Source organism: Pelodiscus sinensis, chromosome 31 (genome assembly GCF_049634645.1).
Source record: "Pelodiscus sinensis isolate JC-2024 chromosome 31, ASM4963464v1, whole genome shotgun sequence".
Lineage (NCBI taxonomy): Eukaryota > Metazoa > Chordata > Testudines > Trionychidae > Pelodiscus > Pelodiscus sinensis.
Window position 1 is genome coordinate 13,392,404 of NC_134741.1, and position 21,527 is coordinate 13,413,930.

A 21,527-nucleotide genomic window follows, 5' to 3' on the forward strand; every position below is an offset into this window, starting at 1 on the left:
TGAACCTGCCTGTGCTCCAGCTCCTCTGGCTTCTCCTCCTAGAGCCGCCCATGGCTGCCAAGGCCCCTGTACATGAAGCAGTGGGACCACAGGAAGAAGGCACCAGCCCCATCCCTAAGCTGTTCCTCCCCTTCCCAGATGCTTCCCCCAATCCCTCCCCAGTTCTACATTTCCTAAATAAAAATCAGAGGCTATGTCTACACTGGCGCGTTCTCATGCAAAAACTTTTCCAGAAGAGAGTGTCTACACTGGCATGTGCTTTTGCACAAGAGCATCCATGCCAGTGTAGATGCTCTCTTGTGCAAGAAAGCTCTGATGGCCATTTTAACCATATGGCTTTCTTGCACAAGAAATTCATGTTGCCTGTCTACACTGGCGTCTTGCACAAGAACAGTTGCGCAAAAGGGCTTATTCCTCAGCGGGAGCATCAGAGTTCTGGCGCAAGAAGCCCTGATTTCATACATTAGAATGTCAGTTTACTTGTGCAAGAACACGAGGCCAGTGTAGACAGGCAGCAAGTTTTTGCACAACAACGGCCGCTTTTTTGTGAGATCGTGCTAGTGTAGACGTAGCCAGAGAGTTTGTTTTTTCAACAGGGAAAGTCCTGTTTGTTTTACCAGCAGGGGAAGAGGAGAGCAGGAAGGGCACGTGTGCTTGGGGGGGAAGTAAGGCACAGACCTGCAATGCAGATGCCCCTTGAGGAGGCACCCAGGGTAGAGTCACACAGGGTGTCTTTGTCTGAAACTCTCCCTCAGAGCCTCAAACCCCCTAATAGGGCTGTAGGATGGCATCCTTACTCTGCTGCTGAAAGACCCTTGCAAGCAGCTCAGCCTCTGGCCCCCACCCCGGCAAGAAGGTCTTTCCCTTGTTCTCACAAGTCTCTTTCCTTCTCAGATGATAGAAATTGGCTCTCCTAAAGCTGGGCCCCAGTACAAGACTTTTCCTTCATGAAAGCCTAAAGTGAATTGCTTGTCAGCTGGGAACATAATTGGAAGAATGTATCACCCAGTGTGGAGCTTGAACCCATAACCCTCAGGTTAAGAGTCTCACATGCCATTAACTAAGCTAGCCAGGCAGGTTGTAGGTACCTTACTAATGCCCAGTCACAGGGTAGCAGGAGCTGAGTGTTTTCAAGTGCCTGACCCAAGGCTCTGTCTTGCCCCCAGTGTGGGGTTCTAGTCTCCATGGGCAAAAGGGCTTATTCCTCAGTGGGAGCATCAAATCCCACTCCTGACACACCCACTTCTTTTCCCACAAGAAAATGCCCCATTTCAGTCTCTCAAGTGACAGGAGAAGGGTCCATGATCAGGATTCCTCTTAGCGTAGCAGCAAGGGGAGGGGGAAGGAATTCAAACCCCTTCAGGAGCTTTACCCTCATGGCACCAAATTGGGCCAGTCCCAGTTTCTTCCCCAGGAGAAAGGGGGTGCTGTTTGCAGAGAGGCATAAGCTGAGTTCAGGGGCCAGCTGAGCGATCTGCCCTGCAGCTGTGATGGCATCAACCCCCTCTCACTGGTCTGGAGAGTCCGGAGACAGAGCTCAAAGGAGCATCACACACCCAGTGAGAGAAACAAAATTGCCTCCAGTGAAACTACGGACAAGAAGGCCAAAGCACATGAAAAACTTCCTAACAAATCAGCCCGGCCTCATCCAGTCCCACTGAGACTTGAGTTCAGCTTGTAGGATTCAGAGGCCTAAGTGCTGCCCCTTACACCATGGCACCTACAACTGGTGCTGTTGATGGGCACCTGTGACTCTCAGCTCTCAGTCTGACCTCTGCCCTCCAGGCTTCCCCCCAGCCACTTCATCTCTCAGGGCTCTCTCTCCTGCCCCAGCTTCGCAGCTCTCGGGACAAATTCCTTGTTAGGACCAGTCACAGTCTGGGGTCAGTGAAGGTCCCTCCTACCTGAGATGTCTGTTACATAGAAGCCTCTTGTTCTCTACCCAGTTCCTAACAATAGCTGCAAAAAGTTGTTGTTCTATATGGGGAAGAAGCTCAGTGAGAGTGTTTGGCAGAGTAATGCTGGGTTCCATTCCAAGTGCCCCCTTTAAAAAAACTTTTCTCTCTAATAGAAACATTTGCCTTTCCATTTCCATCACATTCTGGATTTCTGTTGTATGTGAACCATTTAAATGAATACATACTCTTAATGCTGTCCTGTGCCAAAGCACATAAACCAGCCAAACCTGTCCCTCAGCTGGAACCAGTTCAAATCCGCCATGTGTCTGGTTTCTATTCCCGTCATTTCAACAAGGGTTGGATATGAATGCCCATTGGCAGGTCTTTGGACTCCTTGGGCTGTGCTGTGCAGAAGAACAAAAACCACATCCAGTGGAGGAGGAATGGCCTAGTTTATATTGCATTTATGGGAGAAGTTGCTCTGACATGGGACTGAAAATGTGACTGAAGATGGGCAGGAGCCTGTTACAAACATACAAGAGACACCTTTATCAGCCTGTCTGGTACATATTCCTACCTTTCTGTGTGCTCACAACATATATTGGGACTCTAATTAAGGGCCACCTGCCTTTCACACAGATCACTGATCCTTGTGACTTTCAGATGGATTTCTACGATAGCTGTTTAAACACAATGTGCTTCTATTTTATGATCAATAGCAGAGTCTCTGTGAGATACCACTAGTAGGGCTGTTAATGTCGGCATCTAACTAATTGCACTGTTACACACCTGGGGAGATGCCACTACTGAGTTTAATCTTCTGAAGTTTGATTTAACAAGTCTAACTAAGACTCACTAAATCAAACTCAGAGGGCACATCAACTCAACTATGTCTACACTGGCGGGTTCTTGTGCAAGAATGGATGTTTTTGCACAAGAACCTGCGGAGCATTCACACAGCCCTCCTGCATTTGTGCAAGAAGATTTACAGTGAAGGGTGGAAAGAGAGGGCTTCTTGCACAAGAGCTATGCTCTTTTCTAACAAGTGTAAGCCCTCTTGTGCATGAGCTCTTACGCAAGAAGGCAGTGTGGACACATGGTAGGGGTTTCTTGCACAAGAAAGCCCTATAGCTAAAATGGCCATCAGAGCTTTCTAGCACAAGAGAGTGTCTACACTGCCATGGATGCTCTTGCGCAAAAGCTCATCTCTTGCACAAAAGCACATGGCCATGTCGATGCGTTTTGAGCAAGAATTCTTGCACAGGAACTCTTGCACAAGATGTTCTTGTGCAAGATCCCGTCAATGTAGATATAGCCCTGGTGTGCAGTTCTCCTGCTGTTTGCTACTGTTGTCCTCCTGCTGTGGGGACACCACCAACCTTGACTGAAGTAAGTCGACTCCATCTATATAGAGAGGTATGGGGGAGAAGAGCAGACACATTGGCCAGGCACCACTGGGTGCTGCCTCCTTCACCTCTGCCGTTCCTGGCAGGTGCCTTTCCCAGCTTAGCCATAGGGCCGCTCTCTGGGACTTTTCTCCCAGGTGCTCTATGTGTTGCTGTTGCCCATCCCAAGGGAGGGGAGAAGAGAGTCACTCTCCATGGCTGCAGGAGCTGCAGAGGTTGCACTCACAGGATTTCTGGGTGCTGACACATCTAAGGAATCACAAGAGCGTGTGGCTCTGGCTCTCCTGTCCCAGCAATTGAAGTCAGAGCCCTGCCTTGCCAATGCCAGTCACAGCAGCCTCTGCACCTGCTCCAGGCTTGTGGTTTCCTTCTTCCCAATACCCCTCTCCAATCAGCCTTTTCCTGAACCAGCGGTTCCATGGGTGGCCAGAGGAGGCCTCTTCTGTGTCTCAGGAGGGCTTAGGAAAATGTGAGCAACAGCTGCAACAAGGCATCAAACCCATGATTTCCTGTTTATGAGACAGGTGCTTTAGCCAGCTAAGCCATGGTACCCACCTGCAGCATTGTTTTAAAAGTGATCTACTTTAAGGTTTCACACAATACCTTTGACTCCCAAAGTGCAGCCATTCCCCATTTCCCTCCAGCTTTCCAGCCCTGGTGGTGTCTGGCTCCCTGGGCACAGAAAGCTACAGCTCAGTGGGCAGAGGCTCTAAAATTCACATCTCCCCCAGACAGTGAGACTGTAGAGTAGCTAGTTTTCAGCGTGTCACCTGCAGCTAACTCAGCTCAACTCTGAGCCATAGGAACCCTCCCATCTGCTCCTTATGATGAATAAGGAGACATAACCTCAAGGCGGGGCTCCCTTTGCCTTCCACAAGCACTGGCAGGGTTTGCACAGCCAGGACATTTTCTTTTCACAAGAAGAGATACAAACATGGAGCCTTACAGACATGCTGGGTTCAGCAAGGAAGATGAATGTCACCAGGACATGCTGCTCTGGAGTGTCTCTGCCTTGGAAAGTCCTAGGAGCGCTGTCTGGGGCTTCAGGCTTGCTCCCCTCACACAGGGCAGAGATGATTTCCTTGAGTGAGAGGGGAAAGTGAAGAGCAGCAGAGACATTTTGTGATAACTCTGGAAGCGTCCACACAGCCTTTCTGTTGTTTTGAAGGTATTTCAGAATAACAGCTGGCTTATTTTGCCTTCTGTAAACCTCATTCTACGAGGTATAATGCCTATTCTGAAATAGCTATGTTGAAATGAGGCATGTGTCAATGCTCCACTGCTTCCATTTTGAAATAGCCCCTCCCCAGGGCCATTCTAAGTTATTCCTCCTCAGTGCCTTCAGGGGCTCTATGTTGAGATAGCACGTCTACATTAGGGAAACCTGCCTCGGACAATTGTTGAGGATTCCATGCAATGTAGACTCACTATTTCAGAATAACTTTTCCAGAATAGCTACTTTTGAAGTAGCCATGCAGTGCAGACGTACCCTTAGTGACTGATGATGATGAGAACAATAAGATGAAATAAATGAGAAATGGGGATTTAGACTCATAGACTCATAGACTTTAAGGTCAGAAGGGACCATTATGATCATCTAGTCTGACCCCCTGCACAGTGCAGGCCACAAAATCTCACCCACCCCTCCTAGAATAATCCTCTCACCTATATCTCAGATATTGAAGCCTTCAAATACTTTGAAGACCCCAAGATGCAGAGAATCCTCTAGCTGTGATCTGTACCCCATGCTACAGAGGAAGGCAAAAAACCTCCAGGGCCTCTGCCAATGTACCCCGGAGGAAAATTCCTTCCCGACCCCAAATATGGCGATCAGCTAAACCCTGAGCATGTGGGCAAGACTCATCAGCCAGACACCCAGAAAGTTCTCTATAGTAACTCCTATCATCCCTCCATTGACCTATTTCCCACTGATAATGAATGGTCAATTAGTTACCAAGATCATGTTATCTCATCAAACCATCCCCTTCATAAATCCATCTAGTTTAATCTTGAAACCAGATAGATTTTTTTGCCCCCACTACTTCCCTTGGAAGGCCGTTCCAGAACTTCACTCCTCTAATGGTTAGAAACCTTTGTCTAATCTCAAGTCTAAACTTCCTACTAGCCAGCTTATATCCATTTGTTCTTGTGTCCACATTGGTATTAAACTTAAATAATTCCTCTCCCTCCCTGGTATTTATCCCTCTGATATATTTAAAAAGATCATATTAGCCTTTTTCACGGCCATGTCACAATAGCGGCTCATAGTCATTCTATAATCAATCAGGATTTAGCAGGAGGGACAATGTTTCTCTGAGGCGCTGCCTGTTTTGGGGAGAGAAGCAGGGAAGAAGATGTGTTAATGATGAAAAGGAAGGAGAAGAGTTGACCTACAGTTGGTAAGGGCACATCTACACACAGCAGGTTTATTATTTCAGAATTATTTAGAAATAATAAGCCCTCATTTCATGAGGAAAAGCACTTCTTTCAAAATTACCATTTTGAAATAGCAGCAGTGTAGACACTCAACTGCTGCTATTTCAAAATAATTACTCCCTAGAGTCCTGTAATTAATGCCCAGTGCTTCATGGGGCTCTAAACTGTTGTAGCACATGCACTTTAGGGAAGCCTGCCTTGGACTAATTTCTAGCCTTCCCTGTTGTGTGGACGAGTATTTTGAAATACTTATTTTGGGAGCCATTATTTTGAAATAATCTTGTAGTGTCGACATACCCTGAGTGAGTGGGGGTGACACAGGTAGGAGCAGCTCAAACATGCCAAGGGGCAGGACATGATCCTTGCCCTGATTGTCCTTATATTTCCATAAATATTGTATTGGCAGGTTTTGTTTTATTTGTTAAAATTGTGAAGCCGTGTAGGGGATCTACCCCCAGGGAGGGGCTTAAGTCCGCCCCCTCAGTTACCAAAGTCGTTTGCAACTCCACGCAACTCACTTCGCTCGTGCCTCTCGGCAGTTGGGGGAAGGGGGTCCGGGCCCGCCCTCGCTCCGGACCCCAGCCCAGGGCCCTAAGGTTAGGGAAAGATTCCCCACCTAGCAGGGGGGGTCGAGACCCCTAAACTCCCCTGCTCTCAGGGTCCACGTCCCCGCTCTGGGCCACTTCTTCCCCCGAGGTTCGCTTGCCTCACCTGGGTTCACTCCCTGGTCCTGCCCAGGGTCTCCAGTATCTGCGACCGTCCACCGGCTCTTGGGGGAAGTACGCCTCCTCGGTCTCCCCCCCGCTTGCCGGCCTCCTGCGCTCCTTTGAACTGCCCGCCGGGCGCAGGCAGATGACGTCAGCGCCCTCATCGGCCTCGGGCCCCTCCCTCGGCCGACCTCCCCGTGACGTCCCTCCTCCTGCCTCCTCCTGCTGCTCATTGGCTGTGGGGCCTGCCAGTCCCGGCTCGTCCCCCGGCCGGCGCGCCAGCCCTGCTGCTCGGGTTAAGCGGGCGTCTCTCCGAGCCGCGGCGGGGGGTGAGCTTCCCCCCCCGTGCTCGCGGCGTTCCGGCAGTCTCCAAGAGGGGCGGGGCTACCTCGCCACAAGCCAAAACAAAAATAGTCAATATAATGGTCTTCTGCTAAGATGTGTTTTAGTAGTTAAATTCCTGGACTGCCATTGCTCATTAAAAGTGCTGTCATATGGGTGGAAATCAGGAAAATATTGCATTTTATTAACATCAGCAAAACTGACTTACATAGGGCCTGGAAGTTGTGTAGTGTTGCCTTAATCTTTGTATTCATGCCTGTCAGTGCGAAAAAGCTGTTTGCATATATTTGCAGATACATGCAACCACACTTAAGTTGCGGCCCTCGGCATGTGCTGTGGGTATCATTGTGGCCCCTGGCACTTCCAAAGTTGAGTAGCTCTGCATTAAGGGTTCTTATTAATGTAAAGAACCTCAAGCAGTATAAATCCAGGCAATTTTGTTCCTCCTGCTGGGTGTCTGAGGCCCACTGAAGCTTGGTCTCCACACTGAGCAGACAGGTGGGAGGGGTCTGATGCTGTTTCATGTGCAAGGCAGATCACTCACCTGGCCCCTGAGCTCAGTCCATGTGGGCGGCAGCCAGACAGTGTGAGTGGAACAGAGTGTTGGTGGCGGGGGGCAGGATTTGTATATTTTGGGAAGGGTCCTGAGTCCTGGCTTCTAGCCACGTGCCTTGGCACAAAGACCAACAGCCCCTGCACAAAGTGCATTGTGGGAATAAGAGTTGGGGCAGCAGGAAAGTGACTGGCCCCTCAGCACCACAGAGCAGGAGGGAGAAGATGAGAGTGAATCCTGCTACGTCTCATGCGCAAAGGCAGCATTTTTCCAGTGGAGCTAATTCTGCCCCACCAGCAACTTGTCTCCAGGATTCCTGCCACTGCTTGGCCCATGAGGGCTGGTGTCCAGCAGCTCTCTGCCCCAGCATGGCTGGCTTTTGGGGAGAACAAGTAGGAAGCGGGAGTGGGGGGGGAGGGTGGCTACTGGAGCCACTTAGTCCTCTGGCTGGCTCTGCCAGTAAAAAGAAAAAAGGGGATTTTCCCCATCACTGGAGAACATGGGCATTAATCCCACTACCTCTTGCATGTAAAGGAAGTGCTCTACCACTTGAGCTAATTCCCCCACTGTAGTCATATTAGCCTTCTTGAAGACTCTTACCTTCTCCACAGAGAAGTCCGTCTTCAAGGTCAGTTAGTCGTGGGAAAGGAGAACTCTGCAAAAAGGCCACAAGGGCAACTCTCAAGAAGGAAACTCCCTGCAGCAAAGCCATGGGGGGTCTCTGTGTCCAGCTGTGGGGCACAGAGCTCAGTGCTCTGCATTGTAGCTGCAATTACATCTCCTTTACTTCGTCTCCAGATTTCTCACGTTCCTCCACATGGCATCTGTCAGAAGAAACAGCCAGTGTCATTTGCAGGCATTTCCAGGTCCAGGTCCAGGTCCAGGCAGCTTCTTTGCTTCCTCAAGAGACTGACCAGAATGAGGGAGGAGCAGCCACATTCAGCCCAGCTGCATCACTCACCACCTCTGGGCCTGACAGGTGCCTTGGCCATGAGCAAACAATGGGGAACCTCAAACTCCTGCAATTTGGGCCACAGAGCCAAGTACCCACGAGCTGTGGCCAAAACACAGGCCTGGCTGTGAGCAGGGTTTAAACCTGGGCAGGGTTTAAGACCTGCTCACAGCGAGTCCTGTGTTTTGACCACATCCCTAACCAGGGTCACAAGCTGCACAACCACTGAGACACTCTCCCCATACTCAGTCAATCCCGTTTTGCTCCTCTCAGAGAAATGCCTGGGATGATGCCTCACGCTGGGTCCCTGAGGTCTCCGACAAACTCTTAGGCTGTGTCTACATTGTTGCGATCTTGCGCCAAAGCGGCCACTTTTGAGCAAAAACATGCTGCCTGTCTACACTGGCGGGGAGTTCTTGCGCAAGAACACTGATGTTCTAATGTGTGAAATCAAGGCTTCTTGTGCAAGGACTATGATGCTCCTGCTCAGGAATAAGCCCTTTTGCGCAACTGTTCTTGTGCAAGAGGCCAGTGTAAACAGGCAACATGAATTTCTTGCGCAAGAAAGCCGAATGGCTAAAATGGCCAAGAGAGCATCTACACCGGCACAGATGCTCTTGCGCAAAAGCACATCTCTTGCGCAAAGGCACATGCCAGTGTAGACGCTCTCTTGCGTAAATACTTTAATGCAAGAAGTCTTGCGTTAAAGAGTATTTGCGCAAGGTCATGCCAATGTAGACATAGCCTTATCTCCTGCAACCCCTGCCATTTGTGCAGTACCCCAAGACTCAGCCCTACCCCTGGGGGCTGCTACACCCCAGACTAACACGGCTACATTTCTATCACTATTCTACATGCAAGCCACCCTAGAGTGTGATAGAAGCTGAGTGAGAGGCCGGGGAGTCTGGGCCTGCCCCCAAAGGTCCATCCCTACAGGGGGGAATTCTGAGGATGTGATGCAGATCACACAGGCCCCAGCCACCTTCGAAGGCTACGTCTACACTGGCCCCTTTTCCGGAAGGGGCATGTTAATTTCAGCTATCGTAATAGGGAAATCCGCGGGGGATTTAAATATCCCCCGCGGCATTTAAATAAAAATGTCCGCCGCTTTTTTCCGGCTTTTAGAAAAGCCGGAAAAGAGCGTCTACACTGGCCCCGATCCTCCGGAAAAAGTGCCCTTTTCCGGAGGATCTTATTCCTACTTTGAAGGCACATGTAGGCCCTGGGTGTTCTTCTGCTTTCAGCTTTTTGTCTTTGCAAGGCCAGAGTGAACTTTCTATCACCCCATGCGCCAGGCCAAGACAGATGTGCTATTGGAATGTGTTAATTGGGCTGGTTCAGAGAGGAGAGGTACTCCGTCATACCTGTCCGCCATCTTGTTGATAAGGCTTTGTTTTTCTTAGTTTAATTGATTATTTCTGTAATTGGATACCCTGACGTCAGACTGTTTGGTTAAGGGTATAAAGATACTAGAATTGATTGTATTAGGTAGCCTTACTGGACCCAGCTTTGCTGAGACCACGTTTGGCTCACTTTGCTTTTATTGGCCAATGAAAATGTCTGTTTAGCCGCGTAAACTGAGTGAGGCGTTTGCTTCGACAATTTGGAGGTTCCACCGAGATTCCTAACGCGCCACTTGCCCATATGGACGGACCGGCACTCCACTTCCAAACCTCTCAGAGCGCTCAATAAAAGGTAAGGAGATACCTGTTACGAAATCTCCTGTTGAGGGCTTGGGATTTGGAGTGACGGCCGGCCATCGGGGTAAGGGGAGCTACGGAATTCAATTTTGTGGAGCGGCTAACATTTTTGTCTGTCTGTGTCTGTCTTTGTCTATTAGACCTGTCTTATGTGTCACAGTTCCAAAAGGGCACACCGGTGTCTCTAGTGAGGCAGCCATGCACTGGACCTTCTGTGTTCAGACGCTAAATGCTGGTGTGGTGCCATTACTCTCTCTCGGCACACGGAACTGTGGGGAAGCTTTGTTGTCTCTCTCTGTTATTTGTGGGCATAGTACTGACCTCTGAGGCTAACCCCAGGCCATAGTACCCCATTCCGCCAGGCTGTCTCCAGGCGCCAGGACGTGGTGTTCTGCCGGGCTGGGGCAGGTGCCGGAAACCCCTGCGAGCCAGGTGGACCTCGAGTCCAGTGCCTCGCAACAAAAAGGGGGGGGGGGGGACCAGTGCGAGCAGGTGAATTCTTGATTCGGTGACTCGCAGAGTGAGCAGGCGAATCCTGATTTGGTGACTCGCAGAGCGAGCAGGCGGATTCTGATTCGGTGACTCGCAGAGCGAGCAGGCGGATTCTGATTCGGTGACTTGCAGAATGTAGTGTAAGCAGGCGGACTTTGGTTCGGTGTCTTTCAGAATTAAGCGCGCGCAGAAAATGGGGATAGGTCAGTCTACAGGAATTCCAGTGCCTTCTAAGGACAGTCCAGCTTTCTTTATGTATACCCACTATGGGAAAAAATACTTGCAAGTTTCTAGATAAGTGGAATTTGTATACTCAAAATGATCCAAAATTGCAATTCCCATTGAAAGGGACTTTTGATGTAACTAAAATTTTACATTTAAGGGAGGCGCTTGAGGGTCGTGGAGCGAAAACTCCCGATCTGCAATGGTCTGCCTATCTACCATGGTATGAAGAAACTTTTAAAAGGCAGAAAGAATCTCAATTAAGAAGCTTTAAAGATACTCAGGAAAAACTGCAAACACAGATTAAACTGCTGAAAGAGGCTGGCACTCAATCAAAAGGCTACGTCTACACTGGCCCCTTTTCCGGAAGGGGCATGTAAATTTCATGAGTCGTAGTAGGGAAATGCGCGGGGGATTTAAATATCCCCCGCGGCATTTAAATAAAAATGTCCGCCGCTTTTTTCCGGCTTTTAAAAAAGCCGGAAAAGAGCATCTACACTGGCCCCGATCCTCCGGAAAAAGTGCCCTTTTCCGGAGGATCTTATTCCTTTGAAGTAGGAATAAGATCCTCCGGAAAAGGGCACTTTTTCCGGAGGATCGGGGCCAGTGTAGACGCTCTTTTCTGGCTTTTTTAAAAGCCGGAAAAAAGCGGCGGACATTTTTATTTAAATGCCGCGGGGGATATTTAAATCCCCCGCGCATTTCCCTACTACGACTCATGAAATTTACATGCCCCTTCCGGAAAAGGGGCCAGTGTAGACGAGCCCAAGCAGTGATAACTAAGCCTAGTGCACCACCTATTGGGCAATTGTATCCTTGTCTCCCAAACCCCGATTCACAGGATGACATGAATGATGTCCTGTGCCCCGCATGGAATCCCCTGCCATTCCCAGCCCCACCTCCAGCTCCCGAGCCCCAAGTAGCTTCAGGAAGCCAGGCTGTGACTGAGAAGGAAAAACAAGGAACAGGGGTGTTCCCAACTACATATAAGATTTCTGGGGGAAGCACTACTCTCCTCCAGCCAGCAACTCCTAAGGGACAACGATCAGTAACACGTATTGAGGTGGGGAATAATAGCCCCGTCGCCGCTTATCCTTTACGGGAAGTCCCAAACCCACAAGGAGGGCGTATGCGGGTTTACCAACCCTGGACCAAAACCGAATTACACGCCATGGCCAAAGATTTTCCCTCAGTAGAAGAGGACCCGGTAAAATTTAAAGCAGAACTGGCACTAGTAATACGGTCTTATGATCCTAACTGGCAAGACCTCGATCTGCTTTTGAGGGTGATTCTGCCTGATGATAAGCGTAAAAAGATTTTAAAGAAGGCAGGCTGGCCACCTGGACCTATTTCAGGAGACCCAGATTTAGCAGCTAATAAAGAAGCTCTCACCCGAGCTAGAAATAGACTGCTTGATAGTATCCTTCAAGTCTTTCCCAAACTTCCGAATTGGGCTAAAATTAGCACCTGCAAACAGGAAGAAAATGAATCACCAGGTGCCTATTTAGAAAGGCTTACTAAAGTGTTTGAGAGGCACTCTGGCACTGAAAACCCAACTAACACTGCCAAGCAGGCGCTGGGTGCCGCTTTTGTTACTGGACTGGATCCTGCTATTCAGACCCTGTTAAAACAGATAACCATTGGCTGGGAAACTAAACCCTTAGAGGATCTTCTGACAGTGGCAAACCACTGCAGACAATGTATAAAGGCTAAGCAAGACAAAGAACCTAAGCTTATAGTTCTGCAATCACTGCCTACTAAAACAGGCAGGGGTCGGGAGCGTCCCATAGAACGACAGTCACGGGGCTCACCCTGGTCTGGAAATTTTGCCGGCCGTGGCAACCCCAGGATAAATGCAAACATTTGTCACTATTGCAAACAGCCAGGACACTGGAAAAGTCAGTGCCCAAACCGCCCCATGCAGCCAGAGCCTGTAGTTTTCAGACCCCCGCAGGGTCAGTTTACTTTAGCAACGGCTGAGAGTCAATAGGGGTGTCCAGAGGAGGATTGCAACTTCTCCCTTTTATCTCTGCTTATTCCCCTAAATTCTGATGGCACCCTCACTTGCCAAGTTGCTGGACAAAACACCCAGGTTTTAGTAGACACAGGTGCTAGCAGGCCCACTCTCCAAGCGTCTTCTTTCTCTATTTCTATTTCTAACCAGGTTGTTAATGCAGTTAGTATTTCTAATCAAGTCGTGCCTCACCCTGTTTCTAAACCCGTGCCTCTTGTACTAGGACCTATTTCTGAGCATCATTCCTTTCTCCTAAGTCCTACTTCCCCTGTGAATCTATTAGGAAGAGATTTATTGTGCAGATTACGTTGCACTATTTTCTGTACTCCTGATGGGGTTTATCTTGAAGTGCCTGCACAGACCCGACAGGAGGTGGAGGACCTGCTGCAAGGTCCTGACACTGAACTATTTCCCTTAATTCCTGATTCGGATGCTGATCTTTTGTCCCAGGTCCCCAACTGTTTGTGGGCCACCACCCCAAATGAAGTAGGCAGGATATCAGTGGATCCCGTTTACATTTCTGTTGACAAAACTAAGCAGCTGAGGCAGGAATTCAGCCTGTTATTTCTGATCTCTTGGCACAAGGTGTTCTTGTTCGCTGTACAAGTGAGTGTAATACTCCTATACTGCCTATAAAGAAACCAGGAAGGGACACCTATCATTTCGTCCAGGACCTTCAAGCTATCAACGCTATTGTCATTTCTCAATTTCTTGTTGTGCCTAACCCGACCACTATTCTCTCCTCTATCCCACCTGATTCCACCCATTTTACTGTCATTGATCTCTCCTCTGCCTTTTTCAGTGTTCCCCTCCACCCTGATTGCCAATATCTTACTGCTTTTACTTATAAAGGACAGCAATACTGTTGGACCGTTCTGCCACAAGGGTTTAGAGATTCTCCCACCTACTTTTCACAAATTATACGGCAGGATCTCTCTGACATTACATTCCCTTCTGGCTCTACTCTTAGTCAATATGTAGATGATTTGCTTCTTTGTAGCGCTTCCCTTGAGGCCTGCAGATTAGATTCTGTTGTACTTCTCACTGCTTTAGCTAATAAGGGTCATAAAGTGTCTAAACAAAAACTTCAGCTCTGCAAGCCCACGGTTCAGTATTTAGGCCATGACCTCTCGGCAGGGAGCCGTCACCTCTCTGCTGATAGAATCCAGGCAATCCTTTCTGCCCCTAAAACCCACTACCCCCTCCCAAGTCCGCTCTTTCCTCAGTATGGCTGGCTACTGCAGACAATGGATTCCTAACTTTTCTCAGCTAGCCAAACCGCTCCAGGAGCTCACCCGTAATGCAACCCCTTCCCCTATACCGTAGCGATCTCAGCAAGACACTGCTTTCTCGTCTCTGAAACAAACACTAACTTCTGCTCCAGCTCTGGGCTTGCCCGATTACTCCCGTCATTTCACTTTGTTCTGTCATGAAAAAGAAGAATGTGCTTTAGGTGTACTAGTGCAGAAACATAGTGATAAATACCGCCCTCTTGCTTATTACAGCACCTATCTTGACCTTGTTGCGGCCTCATTTCCACCGGGCCTCCGTGCAATTGCGGCAGCAGCACGGATTTTAGAGCAAGCAGAACCTTTAGTTTTACAATCTCCATTAACACTGGCTGTTCCTCATTCGGTGTCAGCATTACTTTTAAAAAAGAAAACCCAGCACCTTTCAAATGCCCGTCTTGTTAAATATGAACGGCTTCTCTTTGCTTCTCCCAATGTCTCTGTAATTCGCTGTGATTCTTTAAATCTCACTACACTGCTCCCTGCACCCCATGAGGAGGAGCCTCATGACTGTTTGCAAGTTGTGCAAGCCGTCACCTCTCCAAGACCAGACCTGTCTGAAATGCCTTTAGATAACCCTGATTTTATACTGTATACAGACAGTTCTTGCTTTTATAATTCTAGTAGAGTTTTAGTAGCAGGCTATGCAGTTTGTACTGTCTGGGATGTCATAGAATCTGCTCCTCTACCTGCTGTTTCTTCCGCACGGGTGGCGGAATTAATAGCTCTAACAAGGGCTTGTCACATTGCCGCAGGAGCATCTGCTACTATCTACACTGACTACCGGTATGCTTTTGGCGTGGTTCATGATTTTGGTACGCTCTGAAAGCAGCAAGATTTCCTTACTTCCTCTGGCCACTCTATAAAGAATAGGCCTTATGTAGCCGCTTTACTTGATGCAGTACTTTTACCTTCGGCTCTTGCTATTGTTAAGTGTGTAGCTCATTCTTCTTCCTCTAATGAAGTTGCATTAGGAAATGACATGGCCGATCGGGCTGCTAAGGCAGCCGCCCTATGTCCTCCTCGGGCTGAAGCATTATACCCTTCTTTCCCACCACTGCCAGCTCCTTTGCCATCTCTGTCAGAACTGGCCCTCCTGCAAGACCGAGCCCCAGAATCAGAAAAGCAGGAGTGGAGACTGGCAAGGTGCACCTTGCACCCAGATCATTTGTGGCGCAGCTCTGACGGCCGCATTGTTGCCCCAGTGGTCTTGCTACCTCACCTTGCCTCCGTGCTCCATAGACTGTCGCACGTTGGCAAAGGGGGGGATGGTGGCAATCCTAAAGCAAAATTGGTTTGCTCCCAAATTCTCCCAAGCAGCAAAAGATTACTGTCTGGCTCGCCCTGTCTGCCAAGCCCACAACGTGGGTAAACCTGTAAAGACAGTTCCAGCAACCAGACCTCCGCCTTTAGGACCATTTCTGAATTTACAAATGGACTTTATTCAATTGCCTAAATATCAATCCTTTGAATATGTGCTGGTTATTGTTTGTTTGTTTTCGGGATGGGTAGAAGCTTATCCCTGCAGGAAAGCAGATGCCATCACAGTAGCTAAGAAACTTCTAAATCATTACATACCATCATGGGGAATACCCCTGGTGATCTCCAGTGATAGAGGTACCCACTTTACTGGACAAATTGTTCAAAAACTGACAAAGTACTACTGTATTAGACAAGCACTGCACTGCCTGCGACACCCGGAGAGTGCAGGAGCAGTAGAGAGATGTAACGGGATTTTAAAGAACAAACTTGCTAAGATATGTGAGGACTCTGGTTTAACATGGGTAGAAGCACTCCCGATTGCCCTAATGAGCATGAGAGCCACTCCTAATCGGAAAACTGGACTCAGTCCACATAAGATTGCATGTGGCCGACCTATGAGACTGTTAAGCAGCCCAGACATTAACCTGGCTGATGCCATACTCATTAAAGGAAGCATAGTCAAGTATTGTCAGGAACTTATGAGGTGTGTACAGTCCTATCATTCACAGGTTAAGGCCGCCTTCCAAGAGGCCCCAACTGAGCCGTGCCATAAACTACAACCAGGAGACTGGGTTTGCGTGAAAGTTCACCAGCGAAAGACTGCCCTGGAACCCAGGTGGAAGGGTCCCTACCAAGTTCTTCTGACCACCCATACTGCTGTAAAGTGTGAAGGATTGCCCACCTGGATTCACGCATCCCACTGCAAACCCGTCCTGGCCCCTACAGAAGTTGGCCCCAACAAGGAGCACCACAGACCTGGTACCGGAGACCCAGGTCCAGAAGCAGACGGAGATCACCGCAGACCTGGTACCAGAAATCCAGGTCCAGAAGTAGACGAGGATCAGCGCAGGCTTGGTACCGGCAATCCAAGCCCTGAAGCAGACGATCCTGAAAGACCGAGGCCAAAGTACCAGCTGTGGCCCAGAAGGACCTGCCAGCGATAGGTGAAGCAATCTACGAAGTCCTGAAGAACAGCCAGCATGAGGCTGGACAAACAATTCATGTTGAGCTTATGCTTAATCTTGTTTTTAATACCTAGTAGTTATAACCTATATGGTTCAAATGTGTTTATGCTTTTAATGAACCAAGTTTCCCAAGAATTTAATTCCACAGATTGCTAGATATGTGCTCACAGTCCTGTACATTCAGAAGGAGGCATCCCAATGATTCCAGTTCCACTGAACAACACTCAAATGAATGGCCCATTGTTTAATGAGCTAAAGCCAAATGATACCTGGCAGGATAAAAGGTTTACTAGCCCAGGGTACATCCGCCTAGCTCTGACACCAGCTAGAAAATACTGCTGGACATGTAATGGTACAGGAGCCCGAGTGAGGAAAAGCAGGTGTGAGGTAAACATTGTCCTGAATGGAGTATGGAACAGAAATAACACCTGGGAAAATAACAAAGGCCCTTATGACTTTAGAATCGATGGGTACAATTTGCAATGGATGATGAAGCCCCAATGCCAAAGGACCTTAACAGCAAAGGTTGGCCATTACTTTATATGTGGTCGCCGAGCATACAAAACACTGCCCAAGGGTTGGAGTGGAACCTGCTACATTGGAGAAGCCTTCCCAGCCTTTCGAATCACTAACCATCTCTCTGGGAGTAGAATCCGAAACTACCGAGAGATAACAGAAACACAGCAGTTTTAGGGAATTGCGTTCCCAGGATTGGGTGTGGCCTATGCAGTAAGAGAAATTCGGAGACTGGAAGTAGCTTTCGAGAAAGTAGCGAATGCCACAACCAAAGCTCTCCGTGCCATTAATATGGAACTAAGAGAAGTGAGACAAATGGTTCTCCAGAACCGGATGGCCCTAGACTATGTCCTAGCTAGTAAGGGCGGGGTTTGTGCCTTAGTAGGAAAGGAATGCTGTGTGTATATCACCGACACCAGCAAAGAAGTGGAAGAAGATGCCTCAGAGATTGAAAAAACTGTGGAACGCTTAAGGCAGGGGGAAGACTGGACCCTCTGGGATTGGCTAGGAGGCTGGTTTGGATATGTAGGAACTTGGATTTTGCAAGGTGTAGTTTTAGTATTGGCTATATTCTTTTGTGCTTATTTTTGTTTCTTGCTAATCAAATGCTGTATTTCTTGTATTCTAGAAAACAAGGGACAGACCCTCACTAAAGGGAATGTGGAAGTAATGATGTTAAAATATGATGAGCAGAGAGAGGAACAAGAAATGTATATAAAGGCTTTGATGAAAATGGAGATGTAAAACGGTTTCATGGTTAGCCTTTAAAAGGCTAAAAGGGGGGAGATTGTAGAAGCTATTTTATGTTTAGCTAGAAGCCATCTTGTATAACAGAAACCATTTCAGATTTTTGTCTTTGCACGTAGGCCAGAGTGAACTTTCTATCACCCCATGCACCAGGCCAAGACAGATGTGCTATTGGAATGTGTTAATTGGGCTGGTTCAGAGAGGAGAGGTACTCCCTCGTACCTGTCCGCCATCTTGTTGATAAGGCTTTGTTTTTCTTAGTTTAATTGATTATTTCTGTAATTGGATGCCCTGACGTCAGACTGTTTGGTTAAGGGTATAAAGATACTAGAATTGATTGTATTAGGCAGCCTTACTGGACCCGGCTTTGCTGAGACCATGTTTGGCTCACTTTGCTTTTATTGGCCAATAAAACTGTCTGTTTAGCCACGTAAACTGAGTGAGGCGTTTGCTTCGACATTCCCAAAGCCCAGCTGGAGCCAAGAGGAGGTTTCCAGGCTGAAAACATCAGGACCACAGGAACAGACACAGCAAAGGCATTCAAACCCTCAGTCTTCTGATCCTAGACCAAACACCTTTTCCTTTAGGCCACACACTCCCCAGTCCCTTGGGGAGCCCTTTAGGAGCACCATGGAGGCTCAGACCCACAGGAAGGGGCCCAGAATCTGCAGTCTCCAGCTGGCAGGAAGGGCCATGGCGCCTGGGACTGAGGAAGCCAGGGAAGGGGAGGGAGGAGTTCTGGGAAGCCCAGCGGCCGTGGAGAAGCAATAAGTGCCGAGTGCCTGGCAGCTGCCTGAGGGGAAAGGTGCCCAGAGGGAGCAGGGCCAGCCAGGCCACCAGTGTCATGTCAGCATTCAGGGCTCCTCCTCCTGCCTCTGAGCTCAGACCTCCCTGGGCCCTCCTGGGGCTGCCTTGGCCTCCGGCAAAGCCCTAAAGCTCTGGCTGGGCTACTCCCCCCCACCCCATCCTGGGCCCAAACAAGAGCAGGTGACTCAGGCCCTAGATCCAGGGCTCAGGTCAGCTGGCCTGAGGGGCAGGTGCAGGGGCTGTGCCCTGGAGCCCTGATGTTTGTATGAGCAGGCGTGGGGGGGAGGGGAAGGCCTGGGGCAGCCTCCCTGCAAATGCCATTTCTCTCCCTTGCCACAGAGGCTGCTGGTCCCAGGGCTTGGCTGCATCCCAGCATCTTGGCTCCCCATCAGTGCTGGGCCTGGGCCTGGGACAGGGAGATGCACATTCAAACCCTGCTCCCAGGCACAGACTGTTCTCCTGGCCCCAGACTGTTCTCCTGGCAGCACGTGGCTGGGTTTGTATCACACACAAAATGTTGCGCTGCCCCCGCCCGTCAATGTCTGATCCTAAACGTTTGTTATCAAGGGGAGAAAGGCCCAAGCAGGGCGACATTCAATGGCCAGTCACAGACACACAGAGATGTCAGACCCATCCAATTCCCAGCAGTGCAGGCTTGAGAGTCCCTCTGTGACACCCACCGCTCGGCTGGGCCAGTCGGCTTTTGGCTTTAGCCCTGCGTGTAGACGTATGCAGAGTGAAGAAAAGGGTCAAATGGTGCCAGCGGCCTTTCAGAACAACCCCCGGCCACCATCACCAAGTACCAATGTCACTGCCTATTATAAAAGATCTTCTCACACAACCGTAGCCAATGGACTGTTCTCACGAGAGACACTGGAGGAAAAGGGGCAGTCCACACTCGGGGCCCATTGACGGTGTATTCACCCTTCAGTCTGGCCCCAGTAGGAGACGTGTTTGAGCCCAGGAGAGTAAAAACCCCCTCAGGGATGGAGGACATGGCTCAGCTGATTCTCAGCAGTCTAGGAACAGGCTGTTTTTCTAACTCAGCATTTTTCTAAACTATTGAAACAAATAAACAAACAACAGTTTCCCTCCAGCTCTACCGCAAAGAGTATTTTGAAGAGGTGACCTAAGGCCCCATAAATACCTTGCAAACCAAGCCAAGCTCAAGCAAGGCGATCAGGCTACAGCAGGTGCAAGCTACAATGCTGCCGAGCACAGTGGGCCCGTCAGGATTTCCCTGTGGTGGAGCATTGTGGTGCCCTTCTGCTACAGGAGTCCAGTGGTGACATGCTTCACTTTAGCCTTTGGCAAGTGTCTCTTGTACAGTACAACATTAACAGCATGTTGCCCCGTACTTACATGTCAGAGGAGTCTGTGGATCACCATGGGGGTGCTGTTATATTTGTGTTATAGATCTGTCTTATGTAAAATTAAAAGCACTATTTTAAAGACAAGTTTCTGGACCCACATTATAGATCTCCTGTAAACATTTAAGGTGCATCTACATAGCAGCCTTAGCTCGAAATAAGCTACACAATGTGCACTAAGCAAATGCATAGCTTATTTCAACGCTATCTCAAAATAGCTTATTTCATAATTTGGCACACAATGCCAAATTTTGAAATAACTTGCTATTCCAAAATGTCCTTTAACCCTTGTGGAACAATATCACAGATAAGCTGCTCGTTATTTCTAAAACTATTTTGAAATAACGGGCTGCTTCAATAGATGCAGAATAGCTATTTCAGGATTCTTCTGGTATCCTGAAATAGCTCCACTGTATAGACAAACCCTTAGATAGCGGCAAGAATTAAAGTAAGCCCTCAGCAGGGAAAAAGAAACTAAGATTTGCATTTTGTGATACATGTGGGGCTTGGACAAAAGCGATTTGTTTTGTTTTGGAACATGTCACATCTTAGGAAATCTAACAGCAATATTCTTCAAAGAAACTTTAAGGAAAACACCCATATTAAGGGAAATACGCACAAGGACTCAGGGAGCTAGGCTGAAAGTCATGCTTCATACTGAATGGAGACGAATAACATTTATTAAAAAATTATTTGTACAGAAGTAACAAGACTCCTGTTTAAATATGAATTTTCATGGCACACGTCCCAACAAGTGCCCATGACCTCAGTATTGGTGCACAAGACCAAACACACTCCACTCAGGGAAGGAAAATATTAGAGAGACACTGATGACAAGTGTTGCCCACTGCCACACAGTCAGAGGGGAAGGAGACTGTGGCTCCTGCAGCAGGAACTCCAGCTGGAGACCCCAATGAGGGTATGTCTACCCTACAGCGCTAATTCGAACTAACTTAGTTCGAATTAGTTAATTCGAACTAAGCTAATTCGAACTAACGCGTCTAGAACTAAAAACTAGTTTGAATTAGCGTTTTGCTAATTCGAACTAGCGCGTCCACATTAAGTGGACCCTGAACCAGGCTTGAGGATGGCCAGAAGCAGTACCGGCAGGGCATCAGAGGAGGACTTAGAGCGTGGAGATGCTGTCTCAGGCTAGCCGAGGGCTGTGCTTAAAGGGTCCCGACCCCAGAAGCCCGCAGAGCCACCCCAGTCCTCCCCATCGGGGGCTTGTGCCCCATTCCTCCCTCACCTCCTTCCACTTACCCTTCCCTAGCCCCTTTTCTTGATGTACAAAATAAAGGACACGTGTGTTCAAAAATGGAATCTGTCTTTATTGAACAAAACTGGGGGAGACTGGGAATAGGAGGTGGGAGAGGGGAAGAGAGAGGGTGGGAGAGGGGAGGGCAACTACAATGATCAGGGGTTGGGAACAGGTCCCATATGAAGAGAGGCTAAAGAGACTGGGACTTTTCAGCTTAGAAAAGAGGAGATGGAGGGGGGACAGGATAGAGGTCTCTAAAAGCAGGAGTTGGGTGGAGAGGGTGCATACAGAAAAGTTCTTCATTAGTTCCCATAAAGAAGGACTAGAGGACACCAAAGGAAAGGAATGGGTAGCAGGCTTCAAACTAG

The 21,527-nt window shown here is 48.7% G+C and overlaps 1 long non-coding RNA gene across 1 annotated transcript; it reads left to right on the forward strand.

The window, feature by feature from the left end:
- Positions 1-6,701: 6,701 nt before the first annotated feature.
- Positions 6,702-11,870, forward strand: LOC142821463 (uncharacterized). Its single transcript, XR_012898245.1, has 2 exons — positions 6,702-11,052; positions 11,463-11,870. It is a non-coding gene; the product is annotated as an uncharacterized LOC142821463 (long non-coding RNA).
- Positions 11,871-21,527: the final 9,657 nt, after the last annotated feature.